This window comes from Scyliorhinus canicula, chromosome 25, assembly GCF_902713615.1.
Source record: "Scyliorhinus canicula chromosome 25, sScyCan1.1, whole genome shotgun sequence".
Lineage (NCBI taxonomy): Eukaryota > Metazoa > Chordata > Chondrichthyes > Carcharhiniformes > Scyliorhinidae > Scyliorhinus > Scyliorhinus canicula.
In genome coordinates, this window is record NC_052170.1 from 13,027,930 (window position 1) to 13,049,956 (window position 22,027).

The following is a 22,027-nucleotide window of genomic DNA, read 5'->3' on the forward strand; positions in this document are numbered from 1 at the left end:
TGTTTTAGTATTCTGTATCTTTTTAACCTGAAGGACATCTGACCTGTCAATATATGTGGGGGCCTTCTGCAGGACCTTCTACTGCTGGTCCAGTTTTATTGAGATGTCTTGCTGGGTCCCAGCGTGACCTGCAAATAGGTCGCTGTGCCTTGTGCTAACTCCGCAATATTTCTGGAGTCTGAAATTTATTTTCAGGCTAAGGATGGCTAAGGATGGCAGATTTCCTTCCCCGAAGAGAGACACTCGTCAACCAGGTGGGATTTTACCACAAGCAGTGGCTGTTGCCGTGGTCACCATTCCTGAGGAAAGCCCAGGTGGCCAATAACCCAACCCTGGGGGCAGACTTTGCTGGTATTCCCTGGCAGGGAAGCTTGGGGAGTGACCGCAGAGAGCTATTTTCATACGCCCGCAAAGGTTCGATCCAGACAAACTATTTCCTCTGCTGGGGGAGTCCAGAACAAAATGGGGCATTAACTTTAACATTCAGGTGTGATGTGTGGAAACATGACTTCACCCAAAAAAGTTTGGGGGGGGGGGGGGGGGGGGGGGGGGGGGGGGGGGGGGGGGGGGGGGTTTGAAACCCCTCCCCCAAGAGGCTGGGGATTAATTGGACTTTTCAAAACTTGTGAGGAGCTGGGCCCGGTCATCAGAGGATACAGAAGCAAGGCGGGGCAGTTGGAGTTAAAATATAAATTAGCCAATGATGGATTAGGATTTGAAATGAAATGAAAATCGCTTATTGTCACGAGTAGGCTTCAATGAAGTTACTGTGGAAAGCCCCTAGTCGCCACATTCCAGCGCCTGTTCGGGGAGGCCGGTACGGGAATTGAACCGTGCTGCTGGCCTGCCTTGGTCTGCTCTCAAAGCCAGCGATTTAGCCCCCTTTCCTTCATATTCTGAAATTCCAAAAATGCATTTATGGGGGACGATATGAGAAAGGAATGTTGATGTCGTTAGTGGTGGGAGGTGGTTTGCACGAACATAGACAGGATTATAGATCTGTTGGACAGATTAACCTACACTGCCAATATGATGATCCTTCAATTCCGAAAAACTGGCACGACTGGCAAGAATAGTCTGACTGGCACTTGTTGGCCCCCTGCTGTTCTACCAGTTTGTTTAGGATGTGCCACTTTCCTCTCTGTGATGACACCCAGGCACTGTAAGGGGGCCGGGCTGAAGAGAGGGAAGATAAATGAATCGCTGGATTGGGACATGCTCTTGTAAGGAGAGGCTGCAGAATGCTGTGAAAGTTAACTTTCAAACTGAGTGTAAAATTGCAGGTTTTAATTTATAATATAAATGTAAAATGCTGCTTTAAAGTCTTGGCCACTCAGTGTTCAGTGAAGCTGTATGAAAGGGTTAGCAAGAAAGATTTTCAGAGTATAATATGGGAGACAGACAAACAGAGCGATGGGCAGGCAGAGAAAGGGACAGACGGACGGAGAGAGGGACGGACGGGGAGAGAGAGACAGAGAGAGGGACAGAGAGAGAAGAGGGGAATGAATGGTCGAAGAGAGAATGGTTGGAGAAAAGGACGGATAGAGAGAGAGGGACGGGCAGGGAGAGAGGGACGGGCAGGGAGAGAGAGGGACGGGCAGGGAGAGAGAGGGACGGCAGAGAGAGAGGGACAGCAGAGAGAGAGAGGGACGGCAGAGAGAGAGAGTGGGACGGGCAGAGAGAGAGAGAGATGGGCAGAGAGAGAGAGGGACGGCAGAGAGAGAGGGGGACGGCAGAGAGAGAGAGGGACGGGCAGGGAGAGAGAGGGACGGCAGAGAGAGAGGGACAGCAGAGAGAGAGGGGGACGGCAGAGAGAGAGAGGGACGGGCAGGGAGAGAGAGGGACGGCAGAGAGAGAGGGACAGCAGAGAGAGAGAGGGACGGGCAGAGAGAGAGAGGGACGGCAGAGTGAGAGAGTGGGACGGGCAGAGAGAGAGAGATGGGCAGAGCAGAGAGAGCGGGAGAGAGAGTGTGGGTGAGAGAGTGAGAGAGAGAGAGGGAGAAAGAGAGAGGGGGGGACAGGCAGAGAGAGGGACAGAGGGGCAGATTGAGAGAGGGAGAGTGGGACAGACAGAGAGAGGGAGGGATGAATGGGCAAAGAGAGGGGGAGGCACAGACAGAGGTAGGGGAAGACAGAAAGAGAGAAGGAGAGACTGAAAGAAGGAGTAGGACAATTAGAGAGAACGATAGACAGACATGGAGAAAAATAGTTGAACAAAGAAACAGAGACTGTGGACGGAGAAAGGATGGCAAAAGAAGGGCAGAGAGATAGACATATTGAGAACGGCAAAGAGGGAGAAAAAGAGATAGGGAGAGAGACAGATAAACAGAGGGCTAACTGGGAGAGACAGTTATTCAGAGACATGATGGGGGAGTAATTAGTTATTTCCCTCAGTATGTCAGTGGCTTATAACAGATATTTATGGCAGAGAGATTGGAGGAGATGTTATCTAGTAATCTACCAGAATGTAAAAAATAAGCACACTGATCTGGCACTCAGGATGTGTTGCCTGCTCGTAGATGTCTTCTGTAATTCTTCATTCTTGAATATGCCCCGATGGGATGCTGAGATCTCTCGATAGTTTAGCAAGAAAACACTCCGCCTTCCTCTCCAGCAGCAGTCTAGTGGTATAGTGCCACCCTCCCAGCCTGGGTACAACATGAGATCCGGCATGTCCAGAATTGGAAAGTATGAGGGAGCTGTAACCTGTTTCCCAGCAGGGATCAAACCCAGCCTACTGTAATTAATGTAAGAAATTACCATATTTTTTGCAGTAATATTATTAAAACCGAGGTTAAAATGCTTACAGACCATGTGTCTGCTAGAGCAGTAATTAAAAGTGAGGTAGTCAGTGATTTTTCCCGGGCAAGTGTTTTGCTAGTAGATATTAAAAGCCATTTTACTTGTTTGCAGATTGAGAGCTAATGTAATGTTGTAGCAGTTTGAGCCTGGTTTAACAAATCAAGGTGCATCTTGTAACAAGAGGCAAAAGAATGCTGTGTGCTTTGAGTGAGGCTGGTGTAGATAATAGGAGGGGCCAGGTCTGTCTCGCGAAGGAGTTGTTTCCAGTGCTCTAAATTGAGCAGTAGGTTTCCAGCTTGGTCCTAAAAACAAATCTACCCCCAAGGACTCTGCACCGTAAGGAAAGCAAATGAAACCTGGTTGTTAATTTTATACATAAGTGGTATTTGAAATATATGGGTTGCTTAATTGAAATGTAGAGGCAGGTTTCAGGAAGCAAGTTAAGTATTGAAATTATTTTTCCAATTAAGGGGCTATTGAGCGTGACCAATCCACCTACCCTGCACATCTTTGGGTTGTGGGGGTGAGACCCACGCAGACAATGTGCAAACGCTACACGGACAGTGACCCGGTGTCGGTGCCTCATGCAGCAGTGCTAACCACTGCGCCACCATGCCGCCAGGAAGCAAGTTAGGATATTGTACTTGTTATTTCATTTCATTTTTCATTAAATGTGAAGCTATTTCTTTGTTGCTAATGTGCTTAATTCTGTGTTCAAATTAATGTTTGTTTTAATATAAAAGAAGTGGACTGGTCAATGTTATCACCCCTGTGGGGTAGTTACATTTCCTCACAGTTTACCAAATGCAGATAGTTGGGTTCTAATCTGGGATTGTAACCAAAATTGGGGTTTTGATCCAGGACCCATGGCACTACCCCCATCACTTCTGATTCACAATGGCCAAGAAAAGGGCTCTTCATTTCTCCTGGACCACAGACGATGTAAGGCAGATCCTAGAGGGCGAAAGCGAGGGACACTTCCGTCTCTCTGACTGTGCTGCATCCCTACCCTGCCCCCACCTGCAAAGTTGATAGGTCAATATTGTAGCATTCTGTGACCCAGCCGTTGGCAATATTGCCTTTCTTTATTGGGTTTTCACATCCCGTTTAACGGCACCTTTTATTTATTTTTAATAAAGACGAGCTATTTTCCCTTTTGACCTCAGACATCCTGGAGTTCACATTCCAGCCTCACAACTGACGCTGTTTCTGTCTGGGTCAGAGCTCAATCCTCAAAAGGAATCCCCTGAATCAGTTTCGTTTCCTGAGCGTTCTAGCTGGAGCAGAGCCTCCAGCAATGACCCTCAGGGAGTCGGCAGAGTGGCAAGGGATTATGACGGGGAGTAGGGGCATCGGGTATGGTTATATGTGGACATCCTGTTACTGTACATGTCGGTCCTGGTGGAGAGCATGGGGAGGATCATGCGCCTGTTGGGAAAGTTCGGAGCGTTTTCGGGATATGACTTAAACAAAGGGAAAAGTGAAATATTCCCAGTGAATGAGCTGGGTCGGCAAGCCAACCTGGGGGGGGGGGGGGGGGTTTACAATTCAAGGTAGCCAGACACAGGTTTAAATATCTGGGGATTCAGGTAGCGAGGGAGTGGCCGATGCTACATAAATGGAATCTAACAAAGCTGATGGAGGAGGTTAGGGAGGATCTGAAGAGGTGGGCTAGGCTGCATCTGGAGTTGGATCATTGGTTACATCATTTCCATCAGCCAATGGGAACTATTCCGTGAGGCCCTTCCTTTCTGTCGCCAGCATCTGAGGAAGCCAAACTGACACCGCGCTGTATCTGTCCTGGGAGTGTTTGATGGGGACAGTGTAGAGGGAGCTTTACTCTGTATCTAACCCCGTGCTGTACCTGCCCTGGGAGTGTTTGATGGGGACAGTGTCGAGGGAGCTTTACTCTGTATCTAACCCCGTGCTGTACCTGTCCTGGGAGTGTTTGATGGGGACAGTGTAGAGGGAGCTTTACTCTGTATCTAACCCCGTGCTGTACCTGTCCTGGGAGTGTTTGATGGGGACAGTGTAGAGGGAGCTTTACTCTGTATCTAACCCCGTGCTGTACCTGTCCTGGGAGTGTTTGATGGGGACAGTGTAGAGGGAGCTTTACTCTGTATCTAACACCGTGCTGTACCTGTCCTGGGAGTGTTTGATGGGGACAGTGTAGAGGGAGCTTTACTCTGTATCTAACCCCGTGCTGTACCTGTCCTGGGAGTGTTTGATGGGGACAGTGTAGAGGGAGCTTCACTCTGTATCTAACCCCATGCTGTACCTGTCCTGGGAGTGTTTGATGGGACAGTGTAGAGGGAGCTTTACTCTGTATCTAACCCCGTGCTGTACCTGTCCTGGGAGTGTTTGATGGGGACAGTGTAGAGGGAGCTTTACTCTGTAACTAACCCCATGCTGTACCTGTCCTGGGAGTGTTTGATGGAGACACTGTAGAGGGAGCTTTATTCTGTATCTAACCCCATGCTGTACCTGTCCTGGGAGTATTTGATGGGGACAGTGTAGAGGGAGCTTTACTCTGTATCTAACCCCGTGCTGTACCTGTCGTGGGAGTGTTTGATGGGGACAGTGTAGAGGGAGCTTTACTCTGTATCTAACACCGTGCTGTACCTGTCCTGGGAATGTTTGATGGGGACAGTGTAGAGGGAGCTTTACTCTGTATCTAACACCGTGCTGTACCTATCCTGGGAGTGTTTGATGGGGACAGTGTAGAGGGAGCTTTACTCTGTATCTAACACCATGCTGTACCTGTCCTGGGAGTGTTTGATGGGTACAGTGTGGAGAGAGCTTTACTCTGTATCTAACCCCGTGCTGTACCTGTCCTGGGAGTGTTTGATGGGTACAGTGTGGAGGGAGCTTTACTCTATATCTAACACCGTGCTGTACCTGTCCTGAAGGAAGTGGAGTTGTTTGGATTGACAATTGTACGGTCAAACCTGCTGAATTAACTATCTTTATCACTTTCACTCTCCTTCACCCTCTTTCACTCTCTTCGCCCCTTTTTCACACTCTTTCACCCTCTTTCACCTTCCATCACCCACTTTCACCCTCTTCCAACCTCTTTCACCCTCTTTCACACTCGGTATAAGAGGCTCATTTTGCTTCAAACCTCAAGTTCTACTCACTTCCCACAATCTATTTCCCCTTTGTTATTACAGTATTGGAGCATCTCCCCGTGTCTGCGTGGGTTTCCTCCGGGTGCTCCGGTTTCCTCCCACAGTTCAAAGATGTGCAGGTTAGGTGAATTGGCCATGCTAATTTGCCCCTTAGTGTCCAATAAGGTTAAGTGGGGTTACTAGGGTTGCGGGGATAGAGTGCAGGCGTGGGGCTTGGGTGGGGTGCTCTTTCCAAGGGCTGGTGCAGACTCGATGGGCCGAATGGCCTCTTTCTGCACTGTAAATTCCACGTTCTATATCTCCCAAGAGACAGTGCTGATTGGGGAGTGGGGGTGGGTTTGGAGTGGGAAATCTGGAGAGGGAAGATCAACAGCTGTTCCAAATGTGTTGCACATTGCATCTGGGCAATGATAATATCCTAAATACTAATGAAATGTTGGTTGAAATGTATTTTCACTTCTTTCTGACCCTGTAATCTCAACCGAACATTTATCTCCATTTCCCTGAAAGTAAGCAGGAGTCCCCGACAACCTCTTTGTTTATATTCCTGCTGCTTATTAATGTCGCAGGCTGCCCGTGGGGCAAAGTGCCAGGGTCAACATTAAATATCCTGGACTCGATTGAAACTTGGACGTTTTCTGGACGTTTCCATCACATGACCGAAGACCACTGCTTTTCTTGATCTATGTCGATGACATGGACTTGGGCATTGTTGCAACTCCCTGGGCTAGTGCGCGGTGAATTCCAGCCCCACTTGACCCGGAGTGGAACGATTGACTTAACAAATAATTCTTAGAAAAACACCCGAAATGTTGGGCCCTTGGCTGGCCAGTAGCTACAATCACCAGCTTTATAAATTTAAACACAATTAATTTTATGAGTAATAAAAACTGTAATTAAACATACAACAAATACAACTGGTTAATTATTAACTAATTCCTATTCCCTCCCCTTTAACCCCATCCTCCACACACTCACACAAGGCAGACAAACAAACACTGAGGGGAAAAGAGGGGTGTAAAAATAATAATGAAAGTAAAATGGATAAGAGTCTTTGTTTCCAGCACACCTTCCTTCAATTTTTTTTTAAAAATTTACATTACCCAATTATTTTTTCCAATTAAGGGGCAATTTAGTGTGGCCAATCCACCTACTCTGCACATTCTTGGGTTGTGGGGGCGAAACCCACGCAGACACGGGGGGAATGTGCAAACTTCCACACGGACAGTGCCCCAGAGCCGGGATCGAACCTGGGACCTCAGCGCCGTGAGACGGTTGTGCTAACCACTAGGCCACCGTGCTGCCCTTCCTTCCTTCAATTTAACCTTTCAGCCCGAGGTTTCTGCTTTCGGAATGGTTTTCACTGTACATCGGTCCAGGTTCTCTGCACGTTCCGAAATACAGCAGCTATGTAGCTTCTCCAGAGAGAGAGAGAGACTCACACAGCTTCTTCTCTGATTGTCCAGGACCCGACTGCCGTTCCTTGATCCTCTGGAAACCATCCCACTCAGTTAGCACCCAATCACCACCTGTTACCGGGCAGAACACGGCCTTTTGGCCAATTCAACCAATCGAACCGAGTCCCTCCGATCTCTCGGAGGAGACAGTGTTGATTGGGGAGTGGGGGGGGGGGGTGGTTTGCGGAGGTGGAAAAGGTCTGCGTTCTGCTTTTCGAAAGCTAGCACAGTGTACTATTTCATAACTTTTGAGTGTGTCACTCCCTCTGCTCGACTTAAAGGTACATGTTCAATAAACATCCATGGATCGAAAATGATAACGGCAAAATAAAAGAAATGGGAAATAAGGGAATCAACAGGAAGAGCCCTTATGATGTGCAGGGAACATTTTCAAAATCTGTAGATCTCACAAAGCTGGGAAGAACTGTGAACTGTGAAGAGAATATTGATTGACCCCAAGAGGATATAGACAGGCTGGTGGAATGGGCGGACATGCGGATGATTAAGTGTAATGCAGAGAAGAGCGAGGTGATCATTTTGGTAGAAAGAATGAGCCGAGGAAATACAAAACGGGTACAATTCAGAAAGGGCGTCCTGGAGTATTTATGCAAAGGTTGTTGAAGGGGCCACAGCAGGTTGGAGAATTCTGTTAAGAAGGTAAACGGGGTAAATGGAGGCATGGTGTACAAAGGCGAGGTGGTTCTGGTGAACCTTTCTAATTTGGTCTCGGCTGGAGTGTTGTGTCCCATTCCAGCCACCACACTTTCGGGAGGATGCGGAGGCTTTCTTGGGAGGCCTTACGAGAATGGTTCCAGGTATGTGGGAACTCGGTTACAGGTAGTTTGGAGAAGCTGGGACTGTTCTCCTGAGAAAAGAAGGTTGAGAGAGGAGATGATAGAGGTGTTCAAAATCAGTCAGTGTCTGAGAAGAGCCGATAGGGAGAAAGGCCCCATGGATGGAGGGATGGAGAACCAGGGGGCGCCAGTTTAACGCAGCGATTGGTGAGGATCTGGAATACATTGTCTGAAAGGGTGGCGGAGGCCAGTGCAGATACGACTATCAAAGTAGAATAAGGTGAGCGCCGGAAGAGAGAACATTGTTGGGCTTTGGTGAAAGGTCGGGGGGGTGGGACCTGCTGAGTTACCACCCGGAGACCCGGCGTCCCCAATATTTTCATTACTCGTCAGAAGGAAAAAAATGTTCCAAATAAATAAAACTGAACCGATCTTCTTTAAGGCCGCTATGGTTGGCTTACGGTTGTTGCTCGCAGCTTGGTGTGAATTCCCGGAGGCTCCAACTCGATTCCGGATTTGAACAGCAATGTGTTTGGTGTTGCCGACCCCTCCAGAATTGGCCTGGAGTCGCCAGGAATGGACGATCATTCTGCAGGGCGCTGTCGCCAGCGATCTGGGAGAAAAATCATTGGGGCGCATAGATTTATTTATTGGGGGGGGGGGGGGTGTTTGGGAGTTCGAGGGGTGTGTTGACTGTTTGGCTAACAGTCAAACATCATCCAATTGTGCAATGAGTCTTTTTGCTTTCCAGTTGGTGTAAGAAGGCGGTGGGTCCCCAGGACTGGGAGTGTGGTTGGCTGGTGAACAGCTGGAGTGTGAGGGCAAGTCAGACTCCAGGAATACATTGAATAGAGTGGGCAACCCCAGTCGCATTCCAAGCTCGCTGTTTGAGAAGAAGATGGCGACTTAGCTGCACGAACTACTCATCGAAACTGTGGAACAGTTGAGTTAACACGGGCCACTGTGCTGGGCTTGGGGCAGGAGTGGCGATTGTCGGAGTTGATGCTTGCTGTGCTGCCAGCCCCTGGCGCTTTCAAGCGGGGGGTGTCTGGTGAACCATGAGAATCCCCATAGACTGGGGGGGTGGGGGTGGGGGGGGGGGGGGGAAGAGCTCCCCTAAGCCCCTTCTCGAGGCTCCTTCTCCTGCGCTGCAAATCCGAGGGAAAGAATGCTTCTGCCACTGGCTTAAAAAAAGAAATGTTCTGTTTGTTTTCTCTCAAAATGAATACCATATACGGCGTGACTGGGGCGATTCAACTCTGCTCATCTGTGCCAGCTCCCTATTACTGACAGCTGGCTGGCTGACCCCAGGCAGGGAAGAATAAAAAATGGAACTGTGTTTTCTCCTGCTCAGCTGCGAGGTGTCAGCCCTGATTAAAAAATGCCAGCCTCGCCAGTCTGGCGCACCTAAATAAATAGCGATAATGTCTCTTCATCTTGTTGCACGGGGAATATTGAGGCACCCCCTGGCACTGTGTCTAACCCGGAGGCTTCCTCAGCCCACACGGAGTTGGTCTGTGTACTGACTTCCCCCCCTTCAGTGACGGACACTGGAGATGGTTGCTCGCCAACCCCGCCCACGGCGTTGATGGCCTCGGCAAAGTGAGTTCAATGATTGAGGCCTCGGAGGCCTCCAGAGGCTCGAGCACAAAATCTGGGCTCCCAGTGCGGTACTGAGGGAGTGCAGCGCTCTCAGTTGAGCTGTTAAACTGAGGCCGTGGCCCTCCCTCCCAGGAAGGATGTTCTCAAGGGAGCGCAGCGAAGGTTTACCATTCCAGGGATGGCGGGACTGTCATATGAGGAGTGATTGACTAGGTTGGGATTGTTCTCGCTGGAGTTCAGAAGAATGAGGGGGGATCTCATATAGACTTATAAAATTCTAACAGGATTAGACAGGGTAGATGCAGGGAAGATGTTACCAATGATGGCAGTGTCCAGAACCAGGGGTTCAGGGTAAACCATTTTGGACAGAGATGAGGAGACATTTCTTCACCCAAAGAGTGGTGAGCCTGTGGAATTCATTACCACAGGAAGTAGTTGATGCTAAAACTTTGAATATATTCAAGAGGCGGTTGGATATAGCACTTGAGGAGAATGGGATCAAAGGCTATGGGGAGAAAGCAGGATTAGGCTATTGAGTTGGATGATCAGCCATGATCGTGATGAATGGCGCAGCAGGCTCGAAGGGCCAAAAGGCCTCCTCCTGCTCCTATCTTCTCTATATATGTATCTATGATATTCATCCCTCGAACAACACTGATTAAATGGGTTATCTGATTATTATCAGATTGCTGCCCACTGGGTTATGACTGACGTCTCTCCACATTTGACGTTCATTTCTAAATTTTCCAGCAGAAATCACAGGATCCCTCGCTGATTGAAGTGTTTTTATAATCATTAGAATCTTTATTAGTGTCACAAGTAGGCTCCCATTAACACTGCAATGAAGTTACTGTGAAAAGCCCCTAGTCGCCACACTCCGACACCTGTTCGGGTACACTGATGGAGAATTCCGAATGTCCAATTCACCTAACAGCACGTCTTTTGGCCTCCCTTGCTCCGGCGGGTCTAGCCAGTTATACCTTTGTTCCACTTTGATTCTATGAAATACAAAATCAGAGAATCCCTACAGTGTAGAAGGCGGCAATTCGGCCCATCGGATCTGCACCGACCCTCTGAACCTACACAGGCCCCCCACCCTATCGCTTGCAACCCCACCTAACCCGCAGATCCCGGGACAATGAGGGGCAATTTAGCATGACCAATCCACCTAACCTGCACATCTTTGGACTGTGGGTGCAAAGCTACACAGACACGGCAAGAACCCGTAAACTCCACACAGAGAGTCACCCAAGACTGGAATTGAACCCAGGTCCCTGGCGTTGAGAGGCAGCAATGCTAACCACTGTGCCGTTGTGCCACCCAGCCACTTGGATGTCTGACCCTATCAAATTCCTTGACTCTGGACATTATCATATGTTTACCTCATTGATCTTCCCAATCGTCTAGGTAAATTGTTTCTACCATCTAAACTGCCTTCTAATCTCGTTACTGGGAGGGACTCACCTGATCCGGCCTTTTGAATATTGGCTACTGCTGTCTCTAGGCAGATTTCTACCTGTTGCTGAGCTGGTTGCATCCCAATATATTTTGTTAAATTCATTTTACTGCTATTGCTAGGCAAATACGTGACACCAACCTGCCCGGGAGTCTTTCAGGATTTAAAGACTGATAAAGCACTGCAAACAAACCCAACAAATTGAGGCTTTATTTTTTAAAACATGCATTTTTCATTCCTTTTTCTTTGCGCTATCGATTTTTAATTCCCAAAATATTAAAGATCGTGGCGGCGAGGAGAGTTGCAGGAGGAGGGAGCTCATGATTCAACCTCCAGGAATAGGCCCAACTAGAGTTGGCATCCTTTACTGGGAGTCGTGCTCAGTACTTGCTCCAAGAATTTCTCACGCGAGAGCAGGATTTAATCTTCAAATAACATTTTTGGAAAGCGGGCCTTGTTTTCAATATACGGGGTTGACAGAGTCTCTGAGGGATTCGAACTAGGAAATGGATCCTTGAACAGCCAGGCCCCACCTTTCCTGCATATTATCCTGTTAAATTGCTCCAACTAATCGTGCTCTTGGACCCACAGTTCACATTTGTATATTCTACTGAGGAAAATGCCAAACAATTAATCACTTTAAGTGAATGCAGCCATATACCCGCTCCAAATTCTGACATACCTCAAGACCAAGCATTCAGCTGTAGCTGAGAAAGTCGTACAAAGTGAACAGATTGAGCTCTCCCACTGAATCAGTCCCATTTTATCGTGTACACTCTCGGGTCAAACCACATCCTGTCATTCCTGCTGCGCAGATCCCCCAGCGGAATCATTACCTATTTTCCCTCGTTACAAAAGGGCCACACCACTTCGAAGCTCAGAAAAGTACAGAACAAGACAGGCTGCATGTGTGTGTGTTTCAGAGGCTGTGTGTGTGTTTCGGAGGCTGTGTGTGTGTGTGTTTCAGAGGCTGTGTGTGTGTTTCGGACGCTGTGTGTGTGTGTTTCGGACGCTGTGTGTGTGTGTTTCGGACGCTGTGTGTGTGTGTTTCGGACGCTGTGTGTGTGTGTTTCAGAGGCTGTGTGTGTGTGTTTCGGAGGCTATGTGTGTGTTTCGGACGCTGTGTGTGTGTGTTTCGGAGGCTGTGTGTGTGTGTTTCAGAGGCTGTGTGTGTGTGTTTTGGAGGCTGTGTGTGTTTCGGAGGCTGTGTGTGTGTGTGTTTCGGAGGCTGCGTGTGTGTGTTTCGGAGGCTGTGTGTGTGTTTCGGAGGCTGTGTGTGTGTTTCGGACGCTGTGTGTGTGTTTCGGACGCTGTGTGTGTGTTTCGGACGCTGTGTGTGTGTGTTTCGGAGGCTGTGTGTGTGTTTCGGAGGCTGTGTGTGTGTTTCGGAGGCTGTGTGTGTGTTTCGGAGGCTGTGTGTATGTGTTTCAGAGGCTGTGTGTGTGTGTTTCAGAGGCTGTGTGTGTGTGTGTGTCGGAGGCTGTGTGTGTGTTTCGGAGGCTGTGTGTGTGTTTCAGAGGCTGTGTGTGTATGTTTCGGAGGCTGTGTGTATGTGTTTCGGAGGCTGTGTGTGTGTTTTGGAGGCTGTGTGTGTGTTTCGGAGGCTGTGTGTGTGTGTTTCGGAGGCTGTGTGCGTGTGTTTCGGAGGCTGTGTGTGTGTGTTTCGGAGGCTGTGTGTGTGTTTCGGAGGCTGTGTGTGTGTTTCAGAGGCTGTGTGTGTGTTTCGGAGGCTGTGTGTGTGTTTCGGAGGCTGTGTGTGTGTTTCGGAGGCTGTGTGTGTGTTTCGGAGGCTGCGTGTGTGTTTCAGAGGCTGTGTGTGTGTTTCGGAGGCTGTGTGTGTGTTTCGGAGGCTGTGTGTGTGTGTGTTTCGGAGGCTGTGTGTGTGTGTGTTTCGGAGGCTGTGTGTGTGTTTCGGAGGCTGTGTGTGTGTTTCGGAGTCTGCGTGTGTGTTTCGGTGGCTGCGTGTGTGTTTCGGAGGCTGTGTGTGTGTTTCGGAGGCTGTGTGTGTGTTTCGGTGGCTGCGTGTGTGTTTCGGAGTCTGCGTGTGTGTTTCGGAGGCTGTGTGTGTGTTTCGGAGGCTGCGTGTGTGTTTGGGAGTCTGCGTGTGTGTTGGGAGGCCTGGGGGTGTTTGGGAGGCTGCGTGTGTGTTTGGGAGGCTGCGTGTGTGTTTCGGAGGCTGCGTGTGTGTTTGGGAGGCTGCGTGTGTGTTTCGGAGGCTGCGTGTGTGTTTCGGAGGCTGCGTGTGTGTTTCGGAGGCTGCGTGTGTGTTTCGGAGGCTGTGTGTGTGTGTTTCGGAGGCTGCGTGTGTGTTTCGGAGGCTGTGTGTGTGTTTCGGAGGCTGTGTGTGTGTGTTTCGGTGGCTGCGTGTGTGTTTCGGAGGCTGCGTGTGTGTTTGGGAGGCTGCGTGTGTGTTTGGGAGGCTGCGTGTGTGTTTCGGAGGCTGCTTGTGTGTTTCGGAGGCTGCGTGTGTGTTTCGGAGGCTGTGTGTGTGTTTCGAAGGCTGTGTACCTATGTTTCGACTCTGGACCAATCTCTTGCTCTCTCTGGTGGCGAGCTTTGAACATTTTATTCGGCAAGCTGCTGGTGTACCTGAACTCTGCCCCCTTCAGGTCTTCCACCAGAATTAAGCTCTGGATGGGAATGCCCAGGTCAAGCAACCCATCCTGCAGCCAAGTGAGGCTCTTCTCCTGCTAATTAACGATGATTTAAGAGCCTCATTCCACCACACGGGGACGGGTGGGCCTCGTGTCTGGCAGCAGGCCCAGTAGCTCAAACCGTGCGGTCAGCTGGTCACCATTGGTGCCTGATTGAGGGATTTGATATTGGGAATGAGGGGGTGACCACCGAGAGCCACACCACCGTCCGAACTGCTGTACCCGACCGCTATCCAACCCCACTAAAGCAGCAGCACCCAACCCTTTCCCCATCCCCCCCATCCTCCCCCTCCCTCCCTCCATCTCCCTGCCTCCCCCTCCACACCTCCCCTCCCCTCCCCTCCTCCTCCTCCCCCTCCCTCCCCTCTTCCTCCCCCCTCCCCCTCCCTCCCCTCTCCATCTCCCTCCCCTCTCCATCTCCCTGCCTCCCCCTCCACACCTCCCCTCCCCTCCCCATCCCTCCCCTCTCCCTGCCTCCCCCTCCCTCCCCTCTCCATCTCCCTGCCTCCCCCTCCACACCCCCCTCCCCTCAACACCTCCCCCTCTCCTCCACACCTCCCCTCCCCATCCCCTCCTCCTCCTCCCTCCCCTCTCTCTGCCTCCCCCCCTCCCCTCTCCCTGCCTCCCCCCTCAATGCCTCCCCTCCCCATCCCCCTCCTCCCCTCCCCTCCCCTCCCCTCCCCTCCCTACCCTCCTCCCCTCCCCCCCCCTCCCCCTCCCCTCCCCTCCCCTCCCTCCCCTCCTCCCCCTCCCCTCCTCCTCCCCCTCCCCTCCTCCTCCCCCTCCTCCTCCCCCTCCCTCCCCTCTCCTTCCCTCCCTCCCCACGCCTCCCCCTCCCATCCCCTCTCCTCCACCCTCCTCCCCCTCCCTCCCCTCTCCTCCCCTCCTCCCCTCCCTCCTCTCTCCTTCCCTCCCTCCCCACTCCTCCCACTCCCTCCCCCTGCCTCCCCCCTCCACCCCTCCCCTCCCCCTCCTTCCCCGTTTCCCTCTCCTCCCCCTCCCCATCTCCCCCTCCCTCCCCCACTTCCTCCCCTGCCTGCCCCCCTCCAACCGTCCCCCTCCAACCCTTCCCCCTCCCCCTTCCCCCTCCCCCTCCCCCCCCCCCCCCCCCTTCTCTCTCGCCACCCCCCTTCCTCTCCCCCCTTCCCCTCCTCCCTTCCCCTCCCCCTTCCCCTCCCCCCTTCCCCCTTCCCCTCCCCCTCCCCCTTCCCCCTCCCCCTACCCCGTCTCCCCCTCCGCCCTCCCTCTCCCCCTCGCTCCCCACTCCCTCCCCTGCCTCCCCCCTCCACGCCTCCCCTCCCCACCTCCCCCTCCCCTCCCCCCCTCCACGTCTCCCTCCCTTCCACGCCTCCCTCCCCCCCCCCCCCCCCTCTCCCCCTTCTGCTGGACCGGTGATGCACATCAAAGGATTATTGATATTCGCAACCGAGGATCAGCCTTGAAGGGCGGCACGGTGGCACAGTGGTTAGCACTGCTACCTCCCAACGCCAGGGACCTCGGTTGGCTGTCTGTGTGGAGTTTGCACATTCTCCCCGTGTCTGTGGGTGCTTCGGTTTCCTGCCACAGTCCAAAGACGGAGGTTAGGTGGATTGGCCGCGCTAACTTGTCCCTCGGTGTCCAATGGTTTGCTAGAGATTGGGCTCTTTCGGAGGATGGGTGCAGACTCAATGGGCCGAATGGCCTCCTTCTGCACCGTAGGGATTCTGTGACCGAATGAGCACTGAATGGGGTCTGTAAAACTGAGCCCCAGGATGAGTCAGCACCTTTGGGATGTGAGGGGTGGGGGGAAAGGGGGACATTTTACCCAGAAATATGTCTCCAGGACTTTCAGTAAATGGGAAAAGGAGGAGAATGGTCTGACTCCGTTATTGTGGATTACAGGATGTGGCTTCGGCTGATTTCAACCCTTCTGTGATCCCCCAGATCCTGTGGATGGTGTTTAGAATATTGTACGCGCTGACTTAGAGAGAAAGTGAGTCAGCCACACAGAAACAGTGAGTCAGAGTTTTGGGGAGGTTTAATGCTCAGACATAATCTGAAATTGTCTACAGTGATTTATAAACCAGCGAAAAGGACAGTCTTTCATAGAGACAGCGAGGTACTTAGCATTTTACCTTTTTGTTTAATTGATTTGTTGTTATTTGATAGTCTACAGCCTTCTTTACCCTGCTCCTTGATGCTAATAAGCAAGGGGGGTTTAAGAGAGAGGCTCGGTGGCTGTAACGTTGGTGATTTAAGTACGAGTGGACTCTGTTACATGTAAACCAAATCTCTCCTCAGAATATTCAGGTTCTGTATTCTTTAGAGTGTCTGTGGTTTGCTGAGGAACAACTTTTTTCTAGAGTGGTTGCATTTTCAGATGGGGCAACATTTTGGAAGGTCAATGTATTGGATGGGCTGCGTTTTTTTGGTGTGGCAGTGTGTTTTTTGGAGTGGCAGTGTGTTTTTTGGAGTGGCAGTGTGTTTTTTGGAGTGGCAGTGTGTTTTTTGGAGTGGCTGCATGTTTTTTGGAGTGGCCGCGTGTTTTTTGGAGTGGCCGCGTGTTTTTTGGAGTGGCCGCGTGTTTTTTGGAGTGGCCGCGTGTTTTTTTGGAGTGGCCGCGTGTTTTTTGGAGTGGCCGCGTGTTTTTTGGAGTGGCCGCGTGTTTTTTGGAGTGGCCGCGTGTTTTTTGGAGTGGCCGCGTGTTTTTTGGAGTGGCCGCGTGTTTTTTGGAGTGGCCGCGTGTTTTTTGGAGTGGCCGCGTGTTTTCTGGAGAGGCCGCGTGTTTTTTGGAGTGGCCGCGTGTTTTTTGGAGTGGCCGCGTGTTTTTTGGAGTGGCCGCATGTTTTTTGGGAGGGGCTGCGTGTATTTTCTGTGAGGGGCTGTGTATTTTCTGTGAGGGGCTCTGTTTTTTTGGGAGGGGATCTTTTTTTGGGACGGGCTGTATATTTTTTGGAGGGTCTGCGTGTTTTTGGAAGGAGCTGTTTTTTTTTTTTTGGGTGGCTGCTTGTGTTTTGGAGGGTCTGCGTGTTTTGTGGAGGGTCTGTGTGTTTTTTGGGAGGAGCTGCGTGTTTTTGGGAGGGGCTACGTGTCTTTTGGGAGGGGCTGCCATGTTTTGTGGCGGGGCTGCCTGTTTTTGGGAGGGGTTGCGTGTTTTGGTGATGGGCTGCATGTTTTTGGGAGGAGCTACGTGTTTCTGGGAGGGGCTGTGTGTTTTTGGGAGGGGCTGTGTGTTTTTGGGAGGGGCTGCATGTTTTTGGGAGGTACTGTGTGTTTTTGGGAGAGGCTGTGTGTTTTGGGGATGGGGTGCGTGTTTTGTGGAGGGGCTGCGTGTTTTTGGGAGGGGCTGTTTGTTTTTGGGAGGGGCTGCGTGTTTTTGGGAGGGGCTGCGTGTTTTTGGGATGGGCTGCGTGTTTTGTGGAGGGGCTGCGTATCTTTTGGGAGGGGCTCCGTGTTTTGTGGAGGGGCTGTGTGTTTTTGGGAGGGGGCGTGTTTTTGGGAGGGGTTGTGTGTTTTGGGGATGGGTTACGTGTTTTGGGGATGGGCTGCGTGTTTTTGGGGATGGGCTGCGTGTTTTTGGGAGGGGCTGCGTGTTTTATGGAGGGGCTGTACATTTTGGGGAGGGGCTGTATGTTTTTGGGAGAGGGTGTGTTTTTTGGATGGGCTGCATGTTTTTGGGAGGGCCTGCATGTTTTTGGGAGGGGGTGTGTTTTTGGGATGGGCTGCATGTTTTTGGGAGGGGCTGCATGTTTTTGGGAGAGGCTGCTTGTTTTTGGGAGGAGCTGCGTGTTTTTGGGAGGGGCTGCGTGTTTTTGGGAGGGGCTGCGTGTTTTTGGGAGGGGCTGCGTGTTTTGTGGAGGGGCTGTGTGTTTCGTGGAGGGGCTGCGTGTTTTTGGGAGGGGCTGCATGTTTTTTGGAGTGGCAGTGTGTTTTTTGGAGTGGCTGCGTGTTTTTTGGAGTGGCCGCGTGTTTTTTGGAGTGGCCGCGTGTTTTTTGGAGTGGCCGCGTGTTTTTTGGAGTGGCCGCGTGTTTTTTGGAGTGGCCGCGTGTTTTTTGGAGTGGCCGCGTGTTTTTTGGAGTGGCCACGTGTTTTCTGGAGAGGCCGCGTGTTTTTTGGAGTGGCCGCGTGTTTTTTGGAGTGGCCACGTGTTTTTTGGAGTGGCCGCGTGTTTTTTGGGAGGGGCTGCGTGTATTTTCTGTGAGGGGCTGTGTATTTTCTGTGAGGGGCTCTGTTTTTTTGGGAGGGGATCTTTTTTTGGGACGGGCTGTATATTTTTTCGGAGGGTCTGCGTGTTTTTGGAAGGAGCTGCTTTTTTTTTGGGTGGCTGCATGTGTTTTGGAGGGTCTGCGTGTTTTGTGGAGGGTCTGTGTGTTTTTTGGGAGGGGCTGCGTGTTTTTGGGAGGGGCTACGTGTCTTTTGGGAGGGGCTGCCATGTTTTGTGGCGGGGCTGCCTGTTTTTGGGAGGGGTTGCGTGTTTTGGTGATGGGCTGCATGTTTTTGGGAGGAGCTACGTGTTTCTGGGAGGGGCTGTGTGTTTTTGGGAGGGGCTGTGTGTTTTTGGGAGGGGCTGCATGTTTTTGGGAGGGGCTGCATGTTTTTGGGAGGTACTGTGTGTTTTTGGGAGAGGCTGTGTGTTTTTGGGAGGGGCTGCGTGTTTTTGGGATGGGGTGCGTGTTTTGTGGAGGGGCTGCGTGTTTTTGGGAGGGGCTGTGTGTTTTTGGGAGGGGCTGCGTGTTTTTGGGATGGGCTGCGTGTTTTGTGGAGGGGCTGCGTATCTTTTGGGAGGGGCTCCGTGTTTTGTGGAGGGGCTGTGTGTTTTTGGGAGGGGGCGTGTTTTTGGGAGGGGTTGTGTGTTTTGGGGATGGGTTACGTGTTTTGGGGATGGGCTGCGTGTTTTTGGGGATGGGCTGCGTGTTTTTGGGAGGGGCTGCGTGTTTTATGGAGGGGCTGTACATTTTGGGGAGGGGCTGTATGTTTTTGGGAGAGGGTGTGTTTTTTGGATGGGCTGCATGTTTTTGGGAGGGCCTGCATGTTTTTGGGAGGGGGTGTGTTTTTGGGATGGGCTGCATGTTTTTGGGAGGGGCTGCATGTTTTTGGGAGAGGCTGCTTGTTTTTGGGAGGAGCTGCGTGTTTTTGGGAGGGGCTGCGTGTTTTTGGGAGGGGCTGCGTGTTTTTGGGAGGGGCTGCGTGTTTTGTGGAGGGGCTGTGTGTTTCGTGGAGGAGCTGCGTGTTTTTGGGAGGGGCTGCATGTTTTTGGGAGGGGCTGCGTGTTTTTGGGAGGGGCTGCATGTTTTTGGGAGGGGCTGCGTGTTTTTGGGAGGGGCTGCGTGTTTTGTGGAGGGGCTGCGTGTTTTTGGGAGGGGCTGCGTGTTTTTGGGAGGGGCTGCGTGGTTTAGGGAGGGGCTGCGTGTTTTGTGGAGGGGCTGTGAGTTTTTGGGAGGGGCTGCGTGTTTTTGGGAGGGGCTACGTGTTTTGTGGAGGGGCTGCGTGTTTTTAGGAAGGCCTGTGTGTTTTGTGGAGGGGCTGCGTGTTTTTGGGAGGGGCTGCGTGTTTTTTGGGAGGGGCTGCGTGTTTTTGGGAGGGGCTGTATGTTTTTGGGAGGGGCTGCGTGTTTTGTGGAGGGGCTGTATGTTTTTGGGAGGGGCTGCGTGTTTTGTGGAGGGGCTGCGTGTTTTTGGGAGGGGCTGCGTGTTTTTGGGAGAGGCTGTGTGTTTTATGGAGGGGCTGCGTGTTTTTGGGAGGGGCTGCGTGTTTTTTGGAGGGGCTGTGTGTTTTTGGGAGGGGCTGCGTGTTTTTGGGAGGGGCTGCGTGTTTTTGGGAGGGGCTGCATGTTTTGGGGAGCGGCTGCGTGTTTTGGGAGGGGCTGCATGTTTTGGGAGGTGTTGCGTGTTTTTGGGAGGGGCTGCATGTTTTTGGGAGGGGCTGTATGTTTTGGGGAGGGGCTGCGTGTTTTTGGAGGGGCTGCGTGTTTTTGGGAGGGGCTGCATGTTTTTGGGAGGGGCTGCATGTTTTTGGGAGGGGCTGCGTGTTTTTGGGAAGGGCTGCGTGTTTCTGGGAGGGGCTGCGTGTTTTTGGGAGGGGCTGCGTGTTTTGGGAGGGGCTGCGTGTTTTGGGAGGGGCTGCGTGTTTTTGGGAGGGGCTGCGTGTTTTTGGGAGGGGCTGCGTGTTTTTGGGAGGGGCTGTGTGTTTTTGGGAGGGGCTGTGTGTTTTTGGGATGGGCTGCGTGTTTTTGGGAGGGGCTGCGTGTTTTTGGGAGGGGCTGCGTGTTTTTGGGAGGGGCTGCGTGTTTTTGGGAGGGGTTGCGTGTTTTTGGGAGGGGCTGCGTGTTTTTGGGAGGGGCTGCGTGTTTTTGGGAGGGGCTGCGTGTTTTTGGGAGGGGCTGCGTGTTTTTGGGAGGGGCTGCGTGTTTTTGGGAGGGGCTGCGTGTTTTTGGGAGGGGCTGTGTGTTTTTGGGAGGGGCTGGCTGCATTTCAGAGGTTTGTTGCGTTCCTGGTCCCTCTGCTTTGTTTGAAACCTCTAATAATGCCCTGCTGTCTCCAGGCATTCTTGGGTGTCTGTGGGCTGTCCAATCACTCGGGAACTAAATTGGCTGGAGATGAGCGATTTAGAGTCATAGAGTTTTACAGCACAGAATGAGGCCATTTGGCCCATCGTATCTGCAATACGAGGTAGGTCCGTTCAAAAGTCTGATGGCAGTAGGGAAGAAGCTGTTCTTGAGTCGGTTGGTACGTGACCTCCAACTTTTGTATCTTTTTCCTGATGGAAGAAGATGGAAGAGAATATGTCCGGGATGCGTGGGGTCCTTAATTATGCTGGCAGCCTTTCCGAGGCAGCGGGAATTATAGACAGAGTCAATGGATGGGAGGCTGGTTTGCGTGATGGAATGGGCTATATTCACGACCTTTTGTAGTTTCCTGCGGTCTTGGGCAGAGCAGGCTCCATATCAAGCTGTGATACAACCAGAAAGAATGCTTTCTATGGTGCATCTGTAAAAGTTGGTGAGAGTCGTAGCTGACATGCCAAATTTCTTTAGTGTTCTGAGAAGTAGAATCGGTGGTGGACATTCTTAACTATAGTGTCGGCATTGGGGGGGGGGGGGGGGGGGGGGGGAGAGAGAGACCAGGACAGGTTGTTGCTGATCTAGACGCCTAAAAACCTGAAGCTCTCGACCCTTTCTACTTCGTTCCCATTGATGTAGACAGGGGCATGTTCTCCACAACGCTTCCTGAAAGGAGTCAGACAATCTCCTTTGTTTTGTTGACATTGAGGGAGAGATTATTGTTGTCGCACCAGTTCACCAGATTCTCTATCTCATTCCTGTACTCTGTCTCGTCATTGTTTGAAATCCGACTCACTACGGTGGTGTCATCAGCAAATCTGAAAATGGAGTTGGAGGGGAATTTAGCCACACAGTCATAGGTGTATAAGGAGTATAGTAGGGGGCTGAGGACACAGCCTTGTGGGGCACCGGTGTTGAGGATGATGGTGGAGGAAGTGTTGTTGCCTATTCTTACTGATTGTGGTCTGTGGGTTAGGAAGTTCAGGATCTAGTCACAGAGGGAGGAGCCAAGGCCCAGGCCACGGAGTTTGGAGATGAGTTTTGTCGTAATAATAGTGTTGAAGGCTGAGCTGTAGTCAATAAATAGGAGTCTGACGTAGGTGTCTTTGTTATCTAGGTGTTCCAGGGTAGAGTGCAGGACCATGTAGATGGCGTCTGCTGTGGACCTGTTGCAGCAGTAGGCAAACTGTAGTGGATCAAGGCAATCCGGGAGGCTGGAGTTAATTCGTGCCATGACTAACTTTTAAAAGCACTTATCATAGAATCATAGTATTTACAGTGCAGAAGGAGGCCATTCGGCCCATCGAGTCTGCACCGGCTCTTTGAAAGAGCACCCTACCCAAGCCCACACCTCCACCCAATCCCCAGTAACACCACCCAACACTAAGGGCAATTTTGGACACTCAGGGCAATTTATCATGGCCAATCCACCTAACCTGCACATCTTTGGATTGTGGGAGGAAAGCGGAGCGCCCGGAGGAAACCCACGCACACACGGGGAGGATGTGCAGATTCCGCACAGACAGTGAGCCAAGCCGGGAATCGAACCTGGGACCCTGGAGCTGTGAAGCAATTGTGCATTCCACAATGCTACC

At 51.6% G+C, this 22,027-nt stretch overlaps 1 protein-coding gene across 4 annotated transcripts in view; it reads left to right on the forward strand.

Moving 5' to 3' along the window:
- Positions 1-22,027, forward strand: part of kank2 (KN motif and ankyrin repeat domains 2) — a 155,780-nt gene that overhangs the window by 63,144 nt on the left and 70,609 nt on the right. Inside the window, exon 1 of one of the 4 annotated variants that reach the window (XM_038784673.1) lies at positions 15,973-15,991. The exons of the other annotated variants lie outside the window; for them this stretch is intronic. The gene's annotated coding sequence lies outside the window, so the exon portion shown is untranslated. Of the gene's footprint in view, positions 1-15,972; positions 15,992-22,027 lie in introns of those variants that run through there. 4 annotated transcript variants of the gene reach the window in all.